Source organism: Aotus nancymaae, unplaced genomic scaffold, assembly GCF_030222135.1.
Source record: "Aotus nancymaae isolate 86718 unplaced genomic scaffold, 86718_ANA_hifiasm-v0.15.2.pri h1tg000064l_1, whole genome shotgun sequence".
In the NCBI taxonomy this organism is placed as follows: domain Eukaryota; kingdom Metazoa; phylum Chordata; class Mammalia; order Primates; family Aotidae; genus Aotus; species Aotus nancymaae.
The window spans coordinates 14,199,435-14,216,954 of NW_026988479.1; the positions used below are offsets into that span (position 1 = coordinate 14,199,435).

At 45.1% G+C, this 17,520-nt stretch overlaps 1 non-coding gene across 1 annotated transcript; it reads left to right on the forward strand.

Annotated features, from left to right (window-relative positions):
* Positions 1 to 12,989: 12,989 nt before the first annotated feature.
* On the forward strand, positions 12,990 to 13,095 carry LOC135270714 (U6 spliceosomal RNA). Its single transcript, XR_010338843.1, has one exon. It is a non-coding gene; the product is annotated as a U6 spliceosomal RNA (small nuclear RNA).
* The last annotated feature ends 4,425 nt before the right edge of the window (positions 13,096 to 17,520 follow it).

Below are 17,520 nucleotides of genomic sequence, written 5' to 3' on the forward strand. Positions count from 1 at the left end.
GGCCACATGCAACTAATCATTCTTATTTGTTTAGCTATTGCAGCTTCCCATTTCCCTGTGGCCTCTGCAGAGATGCCCAGGGTGAGAGGCATTAGCTCCAAGATCGTTATGGAATTATGAGACCCATCGAACCATCATTAGAGCCACTGTTAGGAAGTAAATATTCCTCAGCTAGAACTGGGTTGCACAGCCTTAGGAATCCGACTTCATTCTCCTAACACCTGCTTCTCAGGAACTGGTAGGGGTAAGAGCTGGGGACTGGAGCGAGGTTGAGGGGCCCTTCTCCAGAGCAGGGGATCTAAGGACCATGGCCTTGTCCACACCTCACCCTGGGCTACAATGCCAATAATAACCTAATGTTAAACAGAACATTACAGTTCATAAAATTTGCTCACATTCCTTATGCTATTTAATTCTCACAGGAATCCCGTGAGATAACCGTTTTATTGCCCCTCATTAACCAAAAAGGAAACTGAAGTTCAAATGCACTGAGAGATGCAACATATCCCTGGGCCCTTGACAGCCCCAAATTGGAATGTGTGGACCGAAGTGCTCCCTAAGGGTCCAGGAAGCCCTCAGCCTTGATTTAGCTCCAAATCTAATACTTTCATATTACAAATAGGTCAGATTCCACCTGCCAGAGTGTGTTCATTAGTTAACAGATTTATTGAGTTGATGTGCTGGGTGCTGTGCTATGCACTGGGAATATAATTGTGAGTGAAGAGACTGTTAAAGATGGCCTCCAATTCCTTGCCACTCCCGTCCTCAGGAGGTGAGGCATCTTTTGTCACCCTTTGAATCTAGGCTGGCCTGCGACTGCTTTGACCAATAGAGTACAGAAGAGGTGATGCTATCCAGTCATGAGTCTAGTCTTTTCTTTTTTTAGATGGGGAGTCTCGCTCTGTCACCCAGGCTGGAGTGAAATGGAGTGATCTCAGCTCACTGCAACCTCCACTTCCCAGGTTCAAGCAATTCTTCTGCCTCAGCCTCCTGAGTAGCGGGATTACAGGTGTGCACCACCGTGCCTAGCTAATTTTTGTATTTTTAGTCGAGACGGGTTTTCACCATGTTGGCCAGGCTGGTTTCAAACTCCTGACCTCAAGTGATCTGCCCACCTTGGCCTCCCAAAATGCTGGAATTACAGGTATAAGCCACCGCACCGCAATCAGCCTAGTCTTTAAGGGCTTCTACTTTGGTCCCTTGAATCCCTTAGCCACTCTATAATAACTCCAACCACCTTGACAGAGTGTGGAAAGGGAGAGGGGCCTGGCTGAGAGCAGCTTTCCAGTCTCCTGCTAAAGCACCAGACATGTGAGTGAAGCCTTCTTATATCTTCCAAACAACACTACTCTGTAGATGGTGTGCCATGGAGAGGTCCCAGTCAATATCACATAGGACAGAAGAACTTTCTGGCCAAACCCTTCCTAAATTCCTGACCCACAAAATCATGACATACAACAAAATGGTTGCTTCAGTCCATGGGTTGACAAACTTTTCCTATAAAAGAACAGCTAGGCTGGGTATGGTGGCTCATGCCTGTAATCTCAGCACTTTGTGAGGCCAAGGTGGGCAGATCACCTGAGGTCAGGAGTTCGAGACCAGCCTGGCCAACATGGTGAAACCCCCGGCTCTACTAAAAATAAAAAAATTACCTGGATATGGTACAGGCCTATAATCCCAGCTACTCGGGAGGCTGAGGCAGGAGAATCTCCTGAAACGGGAAGGTAGAGGTTGCAGTGAGCCGAGATTACGCTACTGAACTCAAGCCTGGGTGACAGAGCAAGACTCTGTCTCAAAAATAAATTAATTAATAAAAATAAAAGACCAGATAGTCTTTATGGGCCACATACCGTCTCTGTCACATATTGTTCTTGTTTTTTCTTGCATTGGGTTTTTTTTTACAACCCCTTAAAAAAGTTTTTTTTTTAAATTCTTAATTTGCCAGCTACACAAAAAAAAGACCAAGAGCTGGGCACAGTGGCTCATGCCTGTAATCCCAGAACTTTGGGAGGCCAAGGCAGTTAGATCACTTGAGGTCAGAAGTTCAAGACCAACCTGGCCAACATAGTGAAACCCCTCGCTACTTAAAATACAAAAATTTAGCCGAGTGTGGTGGTGCACTCCTGTAATTTCAGCTACTCTAGAGACAGAGGCAGGAAAATCACTTGGACCCAGTAGGCAGAAGTTACAGTGAGCCGAGATCGCACCACTGCACTCAAACCTGGGCAATAGAGTAAGACTTCGTCTCAAAAAACAAAAACAAAAACGCAAAACAAAAACAGACTGTGGGCTAGATCTAGTACATAGGTCCTATTTCATCAGCTTGTTTTAATCCATAAAGGTATTGGGTAGTTTATAACCTAGCAATAGCTAGCCAGAACAGTTCCTTTTTTCAGGAAGCTAAAATTCTGCATATAACACAGGCATAAAACAGAAAATAAATAATAATTAGTAATTAATCAAATTACTACACATAAAGGAGATAAGCCAGGCGCTATGGGACTTAATGTCATTGGGGGCTCCAGGAAAGGCCTCCCCCAGAATCCAACACTTACAGGTGAGACTTGAAGGATCACTTGAAGTTTGCAGATTAAGAAAAGGAGAGAAAAATACAGTGGCTCAGCCATTTTGGCCCAATGTGGAAACTTCTGAAAGCAATGCTTGCTCCAGAGCTGTCTACTGGATTAACCAAGAGCCTGAATCACATTTGACTTATTCCTCTGCCCGATTCTGCTTCTGCTTCCTTCTTTTTACAGGTGTTGTTCCACAATAAACATCTTGAACCCTAAACTGTCTCAGTACCTGCCTCCAGAGAACCCAACCTGTGATGCTGGCAAAAAACAAAAAGAGAATTTTTTTTTAATTATTATTTTTTGAAACAGAGTCTTACTCTGTGTTGCCCAGGCTGGAGTACAGTGGCGGGATCTCAGCTCACTGCAGCCTCTACCTCCTGGGTTCAAGCAATTCCCCCGCCTCAGCCCCTGAGTAGCTGGGATTACAGGCATGCACCCCCATGCCCAACTAGTTTTGTATTTTTAGTGAGAAGAAATGGGGTTTCGCCAGCTTAGCCAGCCTGGTCTCCAGTTCCTGACCTCAAGTGATCCGCCCACCTTCGCCTCCCAAAGTGCCAGGATTATAGGTGTGAGCCACCACACCTGGCCGAAAAGAGAATTTATTGACTCAGGCACAGTCATGCATTGCTTAGTGACTGGAATACATTCTGAGAAATGTGTCTTTAGGCAATTTTGTCTGTGCAAACATCATAGAGTATATTTATACAAACCTAGATGGTATAGCCCAGGGGTCCTCAGCCACAGACTGGTACCACTCCATGGCCTGTTAGAAACCAGACCTCACAGGAGAATCGCTTGACCCGGGAAGAGGAGGTTGTAGTGAGCCCAGATTGCTCCACTGCACTCCAGCCTGGCAACAGAACAAGACTCCGTCAAAAAAAAAAAAAAGAAACCGAGAAGGGGGTGAAGGGGGAAGGGGAAGAAGGAGAAGAAGAAGCAGGGAGGGAGGGAGGAAGGAAGGAAGGAGGGGAGGAAGGAAGGAAAGAAGGAGGGAAGGAAGAAGGGAAGGAAAGAAAGAGAAGAAAAAGAAAGAAACCAGAGAGAGAAAAGAAAAAAAAAAAAAAAGAAACTGGGCCTCACAGCAGGAGGTAAGCAGAAGGTTAGCAAGCAAAGCTTCATCCGTATTTACAGCCCCTCTCCATTGTTCACATTACTGCCTGAGCTCCGCCTCCTGTCAGATCAGCTGCGGCATTAGATTCTCACAGGAGCACGAACCATATTGTGAACTGTGCATGCAAGGGATCTAGGTTGTGTGCTCCTCATAAGCACTAACTAATGCCTGATGATCCAAGGGAGAATAGTTTCATCCTGAAAGCATCACTACCCCCACCCCACCCCCACATCCATGGAAAAATTGTCTTCCCTGAAACCATCCGTGATGCCAAAAAGGTTGGGGACCACTGGTATAGCCTACTACACACCTAGACTGTATAGTATAGTCTATGCTCCTACGATACAAACCTGTACAGTGTGTTGCTATACTGATTACTGTAAGCAATTATTACACAATGGTATTTGTGTATCTAAACATATCTAAACAGAGGGCCGGGCATGGTGGTTCATACCTGTAATCTCAGCACTTTGGAAGTCCAAGGTGAGTGGATCACCTGAGGTCAGGAACTGCAGACCAACCTGACGAACATGGCCCATCTCTACTAAAAATACAAAATTAGCCAGGCATGGTGGCACATGCCTGTAATCCCAGTTACTCGGGAGACTGAGACAGGAAAATCGCTTGAGCCCAGAGGCAGAAGTTGCAGTGAGCCAAGATTGTGCCACTGCACTCCAGCTTGGATGACAGAGTGAGAATCCATCTCAAAAACATAAAATAAATAAAAATACAAAAATTAGCCAGATGTGGTGGTGCACACCTGTAATTCCAGCTACTCAGGAGACTGAGGCACAAGAATTACTTGAACCCAGGAGGCAGATGTTGCAGTGAGCTGAGATCGTGCCACTGCGCTCCAGACTTGGTATGGAGTGAGACTCTATCTCAAAAAATAAAACAATTAAAAATTAAACATATCACCGGGTGCTGTGGCTCACGCCTGTAATCCCAGCTCTTAGGGTGGCAGAGGCGGGAGAATAGCTTGAGCCCAGGAGTTCAAGACCTGCCTGGGCGATATAGCGATACCCTGTTCTCCACAAAAGGGAAAAAAAAAAGACAAAAAAATAAATAAATAAGCGTAAAAATTAAACATATCTAAACATAGAAAAGGTACAATGAGGACCGGGCACGGCGGCTCACGCCTGTAATCCCAGCACTTTGGGAGGCCGAGGCGGGTGGATCACGAGGTCAAGAGATCGAGACCATCCTAGTCAACATGGTGAAACCCTGTCTCTACTAAAAATACAGAAAATTAGCTGGGCATGGTGGCACACACCTGTAATCCCAGCTACTCAGGAGGCTGAGGCAGGAAAATTGCCTGAACCCAGGAGGCGGAGGTTGCAGCTGAGATAGCGCCATTGCACTCCACGCTGGGTAACAAGAGTGAAACTCTGTCTCAAAAAAAAAAAAAGAAAAAGAAAAAGAAAAGAAAAGAAAAGGTACAATGAAACTATGGTAGTATAGTCTTATGGGTTGACTGTCGCATATTCGATCCATTATTGACCAAAACATTATTACATGGTGGATGACTATAACTGAGAAGTCCACGGCGTCAAGCACAGGTGGATTGGGAGCTCCACCTTAGCACGATACACAGACTTTCAGTTCTAAAACCAGGAAAGTCCCCGGCAAACTAGGACAATTAATTATTCTAGCTCTAATGTGTAAACAGATCTTGGCATCTCCATTTCTTGGTGTCTCCATTTCTTGGCTCTGCTTTCAGCTGAGTTGGATAAATCAGTCTCTGGATCTACACATAGCAAGACAGGGCAGCAGCTCCAGACCCTGTATTCTCTCAAGTTAGAGCCCTGAAAGAAAGGAACTAGTTTGCGTCCCTCATGACTCCAAAGAATTAGAGTGGGTCTTACTAGCTCTTGTTGGTCTACTTGAGACATGTGTCCACTGTTTTATCTGGTTTTGTTTTTAAATTGAAATATAATTCACATTTCCATAGCTGGCAGATCACTTGAGCCCAGGAGTTTGAGACCAGCCTGAACAACATGAGAAACCCCATCTCTATAAAAAATACAAAAATTAGCTGGGCATGGTGATGAGTGTCTATGGTCCCAGCTACTCCAGAGGCTGAGGTGGGAGGAGTGCTTGAGCCTGGCAGTTAGCCACTGTACTCCAACCTGGGCAACAGAGCCGACCCTGTCTCAAAAAAAAAGAAAAAGAAACCCTATATTCAGTAACAGTCACTACCCATTCCCCCTCCCTCCAGTGCCTGGCAACCACTAATCTTCTGTCTCCATAGGTTTGCCTATTCTAGATATTTTATATAAATGGAATTATATAACATATGGCCTTTGTGTCTGTCTTCTTTCACTTAGCATAATGTTTTCAAGGTTCATCCATGTTGAAACATAAATCAGTACTTTATTCCTTTTTACTACTAAATAATATCCCATTGTATCAATATAAAAAGTTGTACATGAATGTTCATAGCAGCATTCTGCTGCCAAGTGGTAGACAGTTGGGTTGCTTCCACTTTTTGATTATTATGAATAATGCTGCTATGAGCATTCTTATACACTTGACCCTTGAACAACACAAGTTTGAATTGCAAGGGTCCACTTATATGCAGATTTTTTAAACCAAATGCAAATTGAAAATACAGTATTCACAGGATGTGAAACCTGAGTACATGGAGGGCTGACTTTTTGTACACTCAGGCTCTGCAGAGCCAACTGCAGGACTTGAGTTTGCGTGGATTTTGGTGTACTCGGGCATCTGGAACCAATCCTCTGCATACACTGAGGGTTGATCGTACCAGTTTACCTAGAAGTGGAATTGCTGGGTCATATGGTAACTCTATGTCCCTATTCTTGAATCAATCACTGTGGCCTGACAATAGAATGGTATGAATGATTTAAACCTAAGTCACATATTCTTTTTTTTTAATTAAAAAAAAGCCAGGGTCTCGCTTTGTTGCTCAGGCTGGAGTGCAGTGGCAGAATCTTGGCTCACTGCAACCTCTGCTTCCCAGGTTCAAGCAATTCTCCTGCCTCAGCCACCTGAGTAGCTAGGATTACAAGGGTGTGCCACCACATCCAGCAAATTTTTGTATATTTAGTAGAAATAAGGTTTTGCCATGTTGGTCAGGCTGGTCTCGAACTGCTAGCCTCAAGTGGTCCACCTGCCCCAGCCTCCTAAAGTGCCAGAATTATAGGTGTGAGCCACGGCACCCAGCTTGAGCCACATGTTCTACTCCTGATGCTGAGGATGGAGTTAGTTTCATTAGAACCACATGGAATGAGAAGAAAATGATGCTTCACCAGGAAGAAATGGGGTACAGTTATCAGACGGAGGATGAAAGGAATCTAGGCAGCAAATCTACAGATGGTCATTGCAAATAGCTACATTTATTGAATGCTCACTATGACCCAGCACTATGTTAAGTACATGCATTATCTCATCTAACATTTACAACAACCTCATAAGGATTCTATTATTCTATTACTCCCCTACAGATGCAGAAACTGAGCTCAGAAAAGTTGAATAAGTTGCCCAAGTTTATATAGCTGAAAATTGAGTGTTTGAACCCAGGTCTGATTGCAAAGTGTCAGAGAAAAACAGATCTTGAGTTAGGTTAAAATATACCTTCTTTAGTCGGGCATGTTGGCACACGTCTGTAATCCCAGCTACTCGGGAGGCTGAGGCAGAAGGATCGCTTGAACCCAGGAGGCAGAGGTTGCAGTGAGCCGAGATCGCGCCACTGTACTCCAGCCTGGGTGACAGAGCGAGACTCCACATCAAAAATAAATAAATAATTTAAATATACGTATGTGTGTGTGTGTGTGTGTGTGTGTATGTATATATACACCTGCTAAAGCCTCTTTTACATCATTTGCCCAATATTTTTATAATCATTTGGAAGGAGTCTGTGTAACTAAAAATTTCCTTTCACACCAAGGACAAGGAAGAACAGGTTTTTGTCATGAAAGAAATCAGAGTTGACATTTTTCCCCTTTAGATTTCCAAGTAAGCTTCCCAATTTTGTCAGATATCACATTATTGGCATTGAGATTAAGCAGCTATATTTCTCAGAAAGTCTCCATGCTTTTTGTCACCACTCATCTTTTCCTAACAGGCCTAGAAATTCAGCTAAATTCTGCTTGCCATGAGCTTAGGAAGTACAGAACTCCACACCATGCTCATAACCTCCTCCAGATAAGATTTACATGAGCTCTTCTGTAGTCTTCATGATGAGGACCTGGGGCCAGGGATCTCTGACTCTCTACTCTCTACTCCTGTGGACCAGAGCCCCAGTGGTGTGAGATGGGTGGGACAGAAGATGTGAGGCAGCCAAAGAGTTGAAGAATATAAGAAGTTGCATTTCAGATGGGCAAGGTGGCTCATGCCTGTAATCCCAGCACTTTAGGAGGCCAAGGCAGGAGGATCACAAGGTCAAGAGATTGAGACCATCCTGGCCAACATGGTGAAACCCAGTCTCTACTAAAAATACAAAAATTAGCTGGGCATGGTGGCATGTGCCTGTAGTCCCAGCTACTGGGGAAGCTGAGGCAGGAGAATCGCTTGAACCTGGGAGGCGGAGGTTGCAGTGAGCCAAGATCGCACCACTGCACTCCAGCCTGGCAAAAGAGTGAGATTCTGTCTAAAAGAAAAAAGAAGTTACATTTTATTGCCACCACCCGCCACCAATTCCGAAATGTCAGTCCTTAGAGTATCACAGCAGAATAACCTCATATTAAACTGTGTACTACATTAAGCTTCATACTAAGCTGCAGTCTTACAGCACCACACTAACTCTTCCTTGAGAGACCCCATTCCACCACCCCCTCCTCCCTAGTACACACACATCTCCATCAAAGCAACTTGCATCCCAAGCCCTTGAAAGATTTACTGCCAGTACTGCAGACAAATTAGTGAATACCCGGCAGTCGATTCCAAAGACAGGATGCTCATTTGCATGAGGAGTTGCATGTCATTTGCATTATATTTGCAATCCATTTGCATATCACGTCTGCCCTGTCAAAATGTACATAAATGCTTTATACTTTCACTTTTTTTATTTTCTAAAGAGGACTACGCCCCCACATCCTGCCCAGACTGTCTGGGAAAATTACTGGTTGAGTATTCCCAGCTTGATTGTAAAGAGCCTCACGTGCCATGCTGAGATTTCAAACTGTGGAAGAGCCCCAAGGATGTCAGAACCTAGCTTGAGAAACTTCTTTCATTCATTTATTCAACACATCTTTATTGAACACTTATGATGTGCACTGTTGTTCTAGGTACTGCAGATATATCTGTGAACAATGAGATGAAAATAATTACAGCATTAAAAGTTAAATGCTGTCATTTCAGACAATCACTTGGCACCAACCCAATCAATAAATACAAATGCAAGGGCCGGGCGCGGTGGCTCAAGCCTGTAATCCCAGCTACTCAGGAGGCTGAGGCAGGAGAATTGCCTGAACCCAGGAGGCGGAGGTTGCGGTGAGCCGAGATCGCGACATTGCACTCCAGCCTGGGTAACAAGAGCGAAACTCCGTCTCAAAAAAATAAATGAATAAAATAAAATCAATAAATACAAGTGCAAAACAAGGCACTAAAATCTCCTGAAAGTGCTTGGTTATAAGGTCATCTGAGTGTTACAGACTATGCTTATGTTGTTATTATTATTTTGTTAAGATTAATCCTGGCCAGGCATAGTGACTCAGTCTATAATCCCAGCACTTTGGGAGGCTGAGGTGGGAAGATTACTTGGGCTTAGAAGTTTGAGACCAGCCTGGGCAATATGGTAAAACCCTGTCTCTACAAAAAATACAAAAATTAGCCAGGTGTGGTGGCGTGTGCCTATAGTACCAGCCCTAGCTACTCTGGAGGGTGAAGCAGGAGGATCACTCGAGTTGGGGAGGTCAAGGCTGCCATGAGCCATGATCCTGTCACTGCATTCCAGCCTGGGCAACAGAGCAAGACCCTGTCTCAAAAACAAAACAAAAGATTAATCCTGAAATTAAACAAATACTAAGTTTCTTATTTTTTTCTTTTCTTTTTTTAAAAATAGAGACAGGGTCTCACTATGTTGTCCAGGCTGGTGTCAAACTCCTAGGCTCAAGCGATCCTCCCATCTCAGCCTCCCAAAGTGTTAGGATTACAGGCATGAGCCACCATGTCCAGCCAGTAAACTTCTTTTTTTTTTTTTTTTTAAGACATCCATACATATTCTGCTTATGTAAGTAAACTTCTTAAAGTGTACTCAAGACACCTGAGAATGTGTCCCCAGGGATCCATGAATACCAAGTTTGAGAAACACCAATTAGGGAACCATTAAACGATTTAAATAGGGAAGTGGCCTAGGTTTACATCTTAGATCACTCTGCAGCCATGTGGAGGGGACACTGGAAGGGGCAGAAGGCCAGAGGCAGATAGATCGGTAAAAGACTTCAATAATCTAGGTGTGACTCAGATGTGGGACTGTCCACATTGCCAACCTCATGAATCCTGTGGCCCCCTCACTGATGTCCATCTGAAATTGGGTCACACCACACACTGAGCAGCTTCAGAAGTTTTCAGTGAAAATTCATAGTCATGTGGGAGTCATAACATGCAATGTTTCACTTGAAAATTCAGCTTTGTGGTAGGCATGGTGGCTGATGCCTGTAATCCCAGCACTTTGGGAGGCTGATGCAGGTGGATCATTTGAGTTCAAGACCAGTCTGGCCAACATGATGAAAACCTGTCTCTACTAAAAATACAAAAATTAGTCTGGGTGTGGTGGTGGGCACTTACAATCCCAGCTACTTGGGAGGCTGAGGCAGGAGAATCAATTGAACCTGGGAGGCAGAGATTGCAGTGAGCCAAAATTGTGCCATTACACGCCAGCCTGGCCAACAAAAGTGAAACTCCGTATCCAAAAGAAAGAAAGAAAATTCAGCTTTGGGCATGTCTCTCCAAATTCTCACAGTCACTAGCCCTTCTCAGTTCTTCCTTTACCCAGCTGTCAACTGACTCTAGTCTCTTCTAGTTTCTCTTTTCTTGATCTCTTAAACCCTGGGACTCCAAATTCATCATCCCTTTATTTTGTGGAGCAATTGAGCTTCTATTCCAAAATCTCAGGATGTGCAGGAAAACAAAGGGCCCTTCGGTTCCAAGATGTACCCTATAGGAGGTTACAAATAACTTTTTAAAGTCTGTCCTTAAGAAAAAGCTGGTAAGGTCCTTATCAAGAGCAAAGCTCTGTAATGGAGACAAGAGATTGAGACATGGGAGAGGGAGAATGAGAACACAGCAGGGAAGACCAGCTCATGGCCCAAACACAAGGGTTCAAGGGGTGGGTCACTAACAGTTCTCATTAGGTCTCAGAAACATGGTTAGTATAGATTGCCTGCTTTGGATGCTCAGAGGTGCCCAGACAGGGTCTGGTTCAAAACCCAGGGTGATACCAACATATAAAGAGAAGAAGGGTAGTGAAGGGGAGCCCAGGAAGAGGAAATGATGAGCAGGGTTGTAAGGTTTGTTCTTGCCGAGTTTAAAGCGAAGAAACTGAGGCCAGCACAAGAAGATCTGATGCGAAGGAATTTATTCAGGCTCCCGGATGAGGTTCTGCGGTCCGACAGGAGGGGCCAGAGAAGTCGCGCAGACTCCTCTCAGACCTGGGGTTTTATAGGGAGTGGAGGCGTTTGATTGGTTGTGCCCAAGGTGAGTGGGACAAAATGGCGAGGAGTGGGGCCCTGATCTGACAAAATGGTATCGGGTAGGTCCTGGCGGGGCTTTTTTCCGGGCTCCCAGTGAAGAGGGGGTGTGTCCAAACTCCCGGGGAGGGAGCGGGGTGCGTCCGAGCTCCCGGGGAGGGAAGGGGGTGTGTCCGAGCTCCTGGCGAGGGAGGGTGGAGCGGAGGAGCGTCCGAGCTCTCTGCGAGGGAGGGGTGTGCGTCCATGCTCCCGGCGAGGCAACCGGCTTTACAGGGATAGAGAGAAAGAACAGCAGAAACTAAGAGAAGAGTTTCAAGAAAGAGGGAGCCAGCAATATAAAACTCCATGAAGAGGTCCAGTACCAGAAAAACTGGAGAAAAGTCACTGGATCTAGCAATTAAGATGACTTTCTAAGAACAGTTTTGATGAGGTCTTATGTGAGACACTCTTGATTACTGACCCAAAAGCCATTTTCCCACTCTTCTTCCTTACCAGCAGGGACTACCTCACATTTTAAGGCCTCAAAACCGCTAGATACTTTCCCAGCACCCCTCCCCCCACCTCCTTTAAACCTAGGGGTGGACATATGACCCAGTTCTGGACAATGGAACTTAGGAGAAAGTTTTCTGGAAGATTCTAGAAAAGATTTTCCTCCCTAATACAGTAAATATGTTCAGGGAGAAATCTTCAATCCCTTGCTTTTCTTTTCTTTTCTTTTGGTTTGGGTTTTTTTGTTTTCTGAGATGGAGTCTCCGTCACCCAGGCTGGAGTGTAGAGGTGTGATCTCAGCTCATTGCAAACTCTACCTCCCAGGTTCAAGCAATTCTCCTGCCTCAGCCTTCAAAGTAGCTGGGATTACAGGAGTGCACCATGACTCCCAGCTAATTTTTGTATTTTAAGTAGAGACGGGGTTTCACCATGTTGGCCAGGCTGGTCTCAAACTCCAGACCTCAAGTGATCCACCTGCCTCAGCCTCCCAATGCTAAAACTGGATACAACCCCAAATGATCATAACAAAAGAACAAAATAAATTGGAGACTGGGGACAATCTATTGTAAGGATTACCAGCCAGATGTCATGGCTCATGCCTGAATCCTAGCACTTCAGGAGTCTGAGGCAGGAGGATCATTTGAGGCCAAGAGCCTGAGACCAGCCTAGGCAATATAGCAAGACCCTGTCTCTATGAAAAATTTTAAATAGATAGGCATGGTGGTACACAACTGTAGTTCTAGCTACTCAGGAGGCTAAGGTGAGAGGATTGTTTGAACCCAAGAGTTCCAAGGCTGCAGTAAGCTATGATTGTGCCACTGCACTCCAGTTTGAGCAACAGAGGAAGACCCTGGCTCTTTAAAAAAAAAGGCCAGACACGGTGGCTCATGCCTATAATCCCAGCACTTTGGGAGGCCAAGGCGGGCAGATCACGAGGTCAAGAGTTTGAGACCATCCTGCAATGTGGTGAAACCCAGTCTCTACTAAAAATAGAAAAATTAGCTGGGTGTGGTGGCACGTGCCTGTAGTCCCAGCTACTTGGGAGGCTGAGGCAGTATAATCCCTTGAACCTGGGAGGTGGAGGTTGCAGTGAGCCAAGATCACGCCTCTGCACTCCAGCCTGGTGACAGAGCAAGACTCTGTCTCAAAAAAAAAAAAAAAAAAATGCTCCCTTTGCCAACACATATATTAAAATTAGAAAGATACAGAGAAGATTAGCATGGTCTCTGAGCAAGGATGACAGCAAATTTGTGAAGCGTTCCATATTTTTAAGAAAGGATTACTAAGTAACATTGAAGGCCTGATCACAACTGAAAATCAGACATTGGAGCTAGTGAACATAGTTCTGTGGTTTTCTCTAGCAGCCTGGAGGCAAGAGGCAGAAAAAAAGAAAATGAACCTTGTATGATCTACTTCTGGAAATTAGAGTAGAAGGGACAAAACGGCCAGAGGCAAAGGAAATAGACGTAGTAATGAGAATAGAGGGAAAATGGCTCTATTTGTCCTAGAGTGGTTTAGAAGCATCCTTTCCAGAGTTTACCTTGTTCTGTTCCCCACACTTCTGTGTTTCATGACTCAAAGGTAAGAAAATCAGCCAATCAGTCAGGAGTGGTGGCTCATGCCTGTAATCCCAGCACTTTGGGAGGTCAAGGTGGGTGGATCACCTGAGGTTGGGAGTTTGAGACCAGCCTGACCAATATAGACAAAACTCATCTCTACTAAAAATACAAAAAATTAGCCAGGTGTGGTGGTGCCTATCTGTAATCCCAGCTATTCAGGAAGCTGAGGCAGGAAAATTGCTTTAACCCGGGAGGCAAAGGTTGCGGTGAGCCGAGATCGTGCCATTGCACCAAGCTGGCAACAAGAGCAAAACTCCGAGAGAGAGAGAGAGAGGGAGGAAGAGGGGGGAGAGAGAGAGTGAGAGAGAGAGAGAGAAAGAAGGAAAGAAAGAGAAAGAAAGGAAGAAAGAAAATCAGCCAATCCTCTTTGCACACTAGGACTCAGGCTTAAAGGAGAGAAGGTAGTAGAAGTCACAGTTCGTGTTAAAAGGAGGCTCAGCAACAGATCCAGGGCAAGACAGGGGTGCCCCTGACATGTTGCTCTAATCTGGGAATGCCAGGAAGGGCAGGAGCAAATCCTGACTTTGTGTGGCCACGAAGGAGGAGGACGCTGCTCTCACTGAGGGTATGAGGAGCTGTCATCTGTAAGGTATAGCAACTCACAACCTAAAAAACTAATTGGGCTGCTCCAGATAGGAAATAAAATGAAAATTCTGTCCAAGCAGGTGTCCCACTAACTCGGCAGGAAGCTGGGCACTGATTTGCATGTGCCAACATCCTCTTCTCTCTCCCTTCTCCCTAGTCACAGCTGGGTTTATGCTACTCTCCAGGGAGGGGCATCAGAGATATACAGTCTTACAGAGCTGGGAAAGAAGCTTCCTTGGGAGCAAAGTCCAGGAAAAGAGAATAGAAATGGCTGTACCATTACAGCTCTAATTTCACTTCCTCTCTGTCCTTGCAGGCTCAGTAGAAGGAAAAAGAAATAAACTAATACTTAGGAAAGATCTACTTCATGTTGGCCAAGCGTGGTGGCTCATGCCTGTAATCGTAGCACTTTGGGAGTCCAAGATGGCTGGATCACTTGAGGTCAGGAGTTCAAGACCAGCCTGGCCAACATGGTTAAACTCCGTCTCTACTAAAAATACAAAAATTAGCCAGGCATGGTGATATGCGTCTGTAAACCCGCTACTTGGGAGGAACCCAGGAGGCAGAGGTTTCAATGAGCTAATATTTGAGACTTTGTCTTAAAAAAAAAGTGAAAAAGGAGGAAAGTACACTTGAGAGATCATGTGCGTGGGATGTATATGTTGCCATACTTGTGGGGTCTTGTGTTACTTCTCCCCTTGGGGCCTTGGGGCGGGCTGTCCGCATGAGCAGTGGCCTGCTAGCTCTCGGGAAGGGAGTATGCGCAGTATGCTTACTGGAGTCATAGCATGCTCACTTGAGGTGTTCTTCCCTTACCAGTCTAGCATTTCTAGAGGAAGGTCATATACCAGTTAAACTCCATTTTGCCTCTTAAAGTGCATTCTTGGGCCCACTTGCTCAACTCCTGAGATCTTATCAGAAAGCCGCTGATAGCAGTTTCAGGTGTTTCCTATTAGGAGACTGACTTTCCCTGGTGCTGTGACTAATTAGTATTTTAGAGAGACAGTTAACAACTGCCTAACCATCACCTGATGGTCACCTGGCACTCCTGGTGTGTGTGTATTGAGGGGAGACCTCTCCTGCCCTGCTTATGCCTGACTAACTACCTACTGTAACAAATTGACCACTTTTTTTCTCTCTCTCTCTCTCTTTTTTTTTGAGACGGAGTCTCCCTCTGTCTCCCAGGCTGGAATGCAGTGGCACGATCTCGGCTCACTGCAACCTCCACCTCCCAGGTTCTAGTGATTCCCCTGCCTCAGCCTCCGTAGTAGCTGGGACTACACAAATTGACCACTTTCTCTAATCAAAATAGAACTCAAGGTCAGGCACGGTGGTTTATGCCTGTAATCCCAGCACTTTGGGAAGCTGAGGTGGGGAGATCACTTGAGCCCAGGTGGTCGAGGCTGCAGTGAGCAGTGATCACTCCACTGCACTCTATTCTGGGTGACAGAACGACACCCCGTCTCAAACAACAACAACAACAACAACAACAAAAACACAACAAAATAGAACTCAATCACAGAAAGATAACAGGAGCCCCATGCATTTGGAAACATTTCTAGAATCAAAGTGCTGCAATTACAGGCATTAGCCATCGTGCCCAGCCCAAAGTGGTATTTAAAGGGAAATGTATGGCTTTAAATGTTCACATGAGAAAAACAAGCTGGGTGCAGTGGCTCACTTCTTTAATCCCAGCACTTTGGGAGTCTAAGGCGGGCAGATCACCTGAGGTTAGGAGTTTCAGGCCAGCCTGGCCAGCATGGGGAAACTCTGTCTCTACTAAAAATACAAAAATTAGCCAGGTGTGGTGTTGGGTGTCTGTAATCCCAGCTGCTCGGGAGGCTGAGGCAGGAGAATCTCTTGAAGCAGAGGTTGCAGTGAGCCAATATCGCGCCATTGTACTCTAGTCTGGGCGAAAAGTCTTGAGTGAAATTCCATCTCAAGAAAAAATAAATAAATAAAAATACAAATACAAAAATTAGCTGGGTGTGGTGGTGGGTGCCTGTAATCCCAGCTACTTGGGAGGCTAAGGCAGGAGAATAGCTTGAACCTGGGAGGTGAAGGTTGCAGTGAGCCAAGATTGCCCCATTGCACTCCAGCCTGGGCAACAAGGGCAAAAAAAAGAGAGAGAAAGAGAGATACTATAGAGAATCAACAAAATTTTTTTGACAAGCTCAATCAAGAAAAAGTCATTTAAAAAAGCATAAATAATATTAAAACATTTAACAGGAGATAGAGCTGTATAGAAGAAAACTTAAAGTCATAAGAGAACACTGTAAAAAAATCTTTTAAAGCTTTAAGCTTAAAAATTTCGATGAAATGGATAATTTCCCTTAAAATGGAAAAAATCCTGTAATAGAAATGTTATTATTTTTTCTTTTCTACAGATGAAAAAACCAAGGAGCGGAGAAATAACTTGGTCAGATTCCCATCGCTAGTAAGAGATAGAGTCTAGATTTGAAGGCCCAAGCAGTAGACACGTGATTCATCTTCCCTCCTTCCCTCCCACAGACATTTACACTGAGCACCTACTAGACACCAGTTATTGTGCTAGAGATTACAGGGATAGAAGACAAAATTCTTGCCCTCTAGAAGCTCCCAATCTAGGAGACGAGACTGGGGCCAAGATTAGGATGAGTTAAGTAAAGCACCCAGGGCACAAGATTGAAAGATGTGTTCATTCTCAGTTGCAAAACTACTTAAATTTTGCGCCCTAGCCCTGGCCCTTCTAATAAGCGTAACCACAACTGCAAAAATACATGCTTTCAACAACTTGAAGCCAGTAAGATTTCTATGCTCCAGATATGAGGAAAGGGCATTCTAGGCAGGGGTACTAGTACAAGCAAAGGACAGAGCAGAGAAGCAGCATGATCCCTGGTGGGAACTATCAGCAGTTTGGTTTTTCTGAGGCACACAAATCAATGCAAGGTGGAGAATGGCAAGAAGAGAGGTTGAAGGAGTGGCCAAGGTTTAGGTCATCACAGGCACTTTATACCATGCTAAGGCGCTTAGACTTTAAGGGTTTAAGCAAGGGAGTGACACAGGCATAACAGTATTTTACAATAATCCTTCTGGCAGGAATGTAGATGGTGGCGGGGATGGAAACAAGGCAGAAAGCAAAGCGATGAGTTAGGAGGCTGCAACAGCATCCAGGCAAGAGAGGAAGAGAGCCTGCATTAGGGCAATAGCAGTTGAAATGAAGAAAAGGAATCGGGCACGGTGGCTAACGCCTGTAATTCCAGCACTTTGGGACACTGAGGCAGGAGGATTGCCTGAGGTCAGGAGTTGGAGACCAGCCTGGTCAACATGGTGAAACCGTATCTCTACTAAAAATGGAACAAATTAGCCAGGCACGGTGGTGGGCACCTGTAATCCCAGCTACTCTGGAGGCTGAGGCTGGAGAATCACTTGAACCCAGGAGGTGAAGGTTGCAGTGAGCCCAGATCGCGCCACAGCACTCCAGCCTGAGCAACAAGAGTGAAACTCTGTCT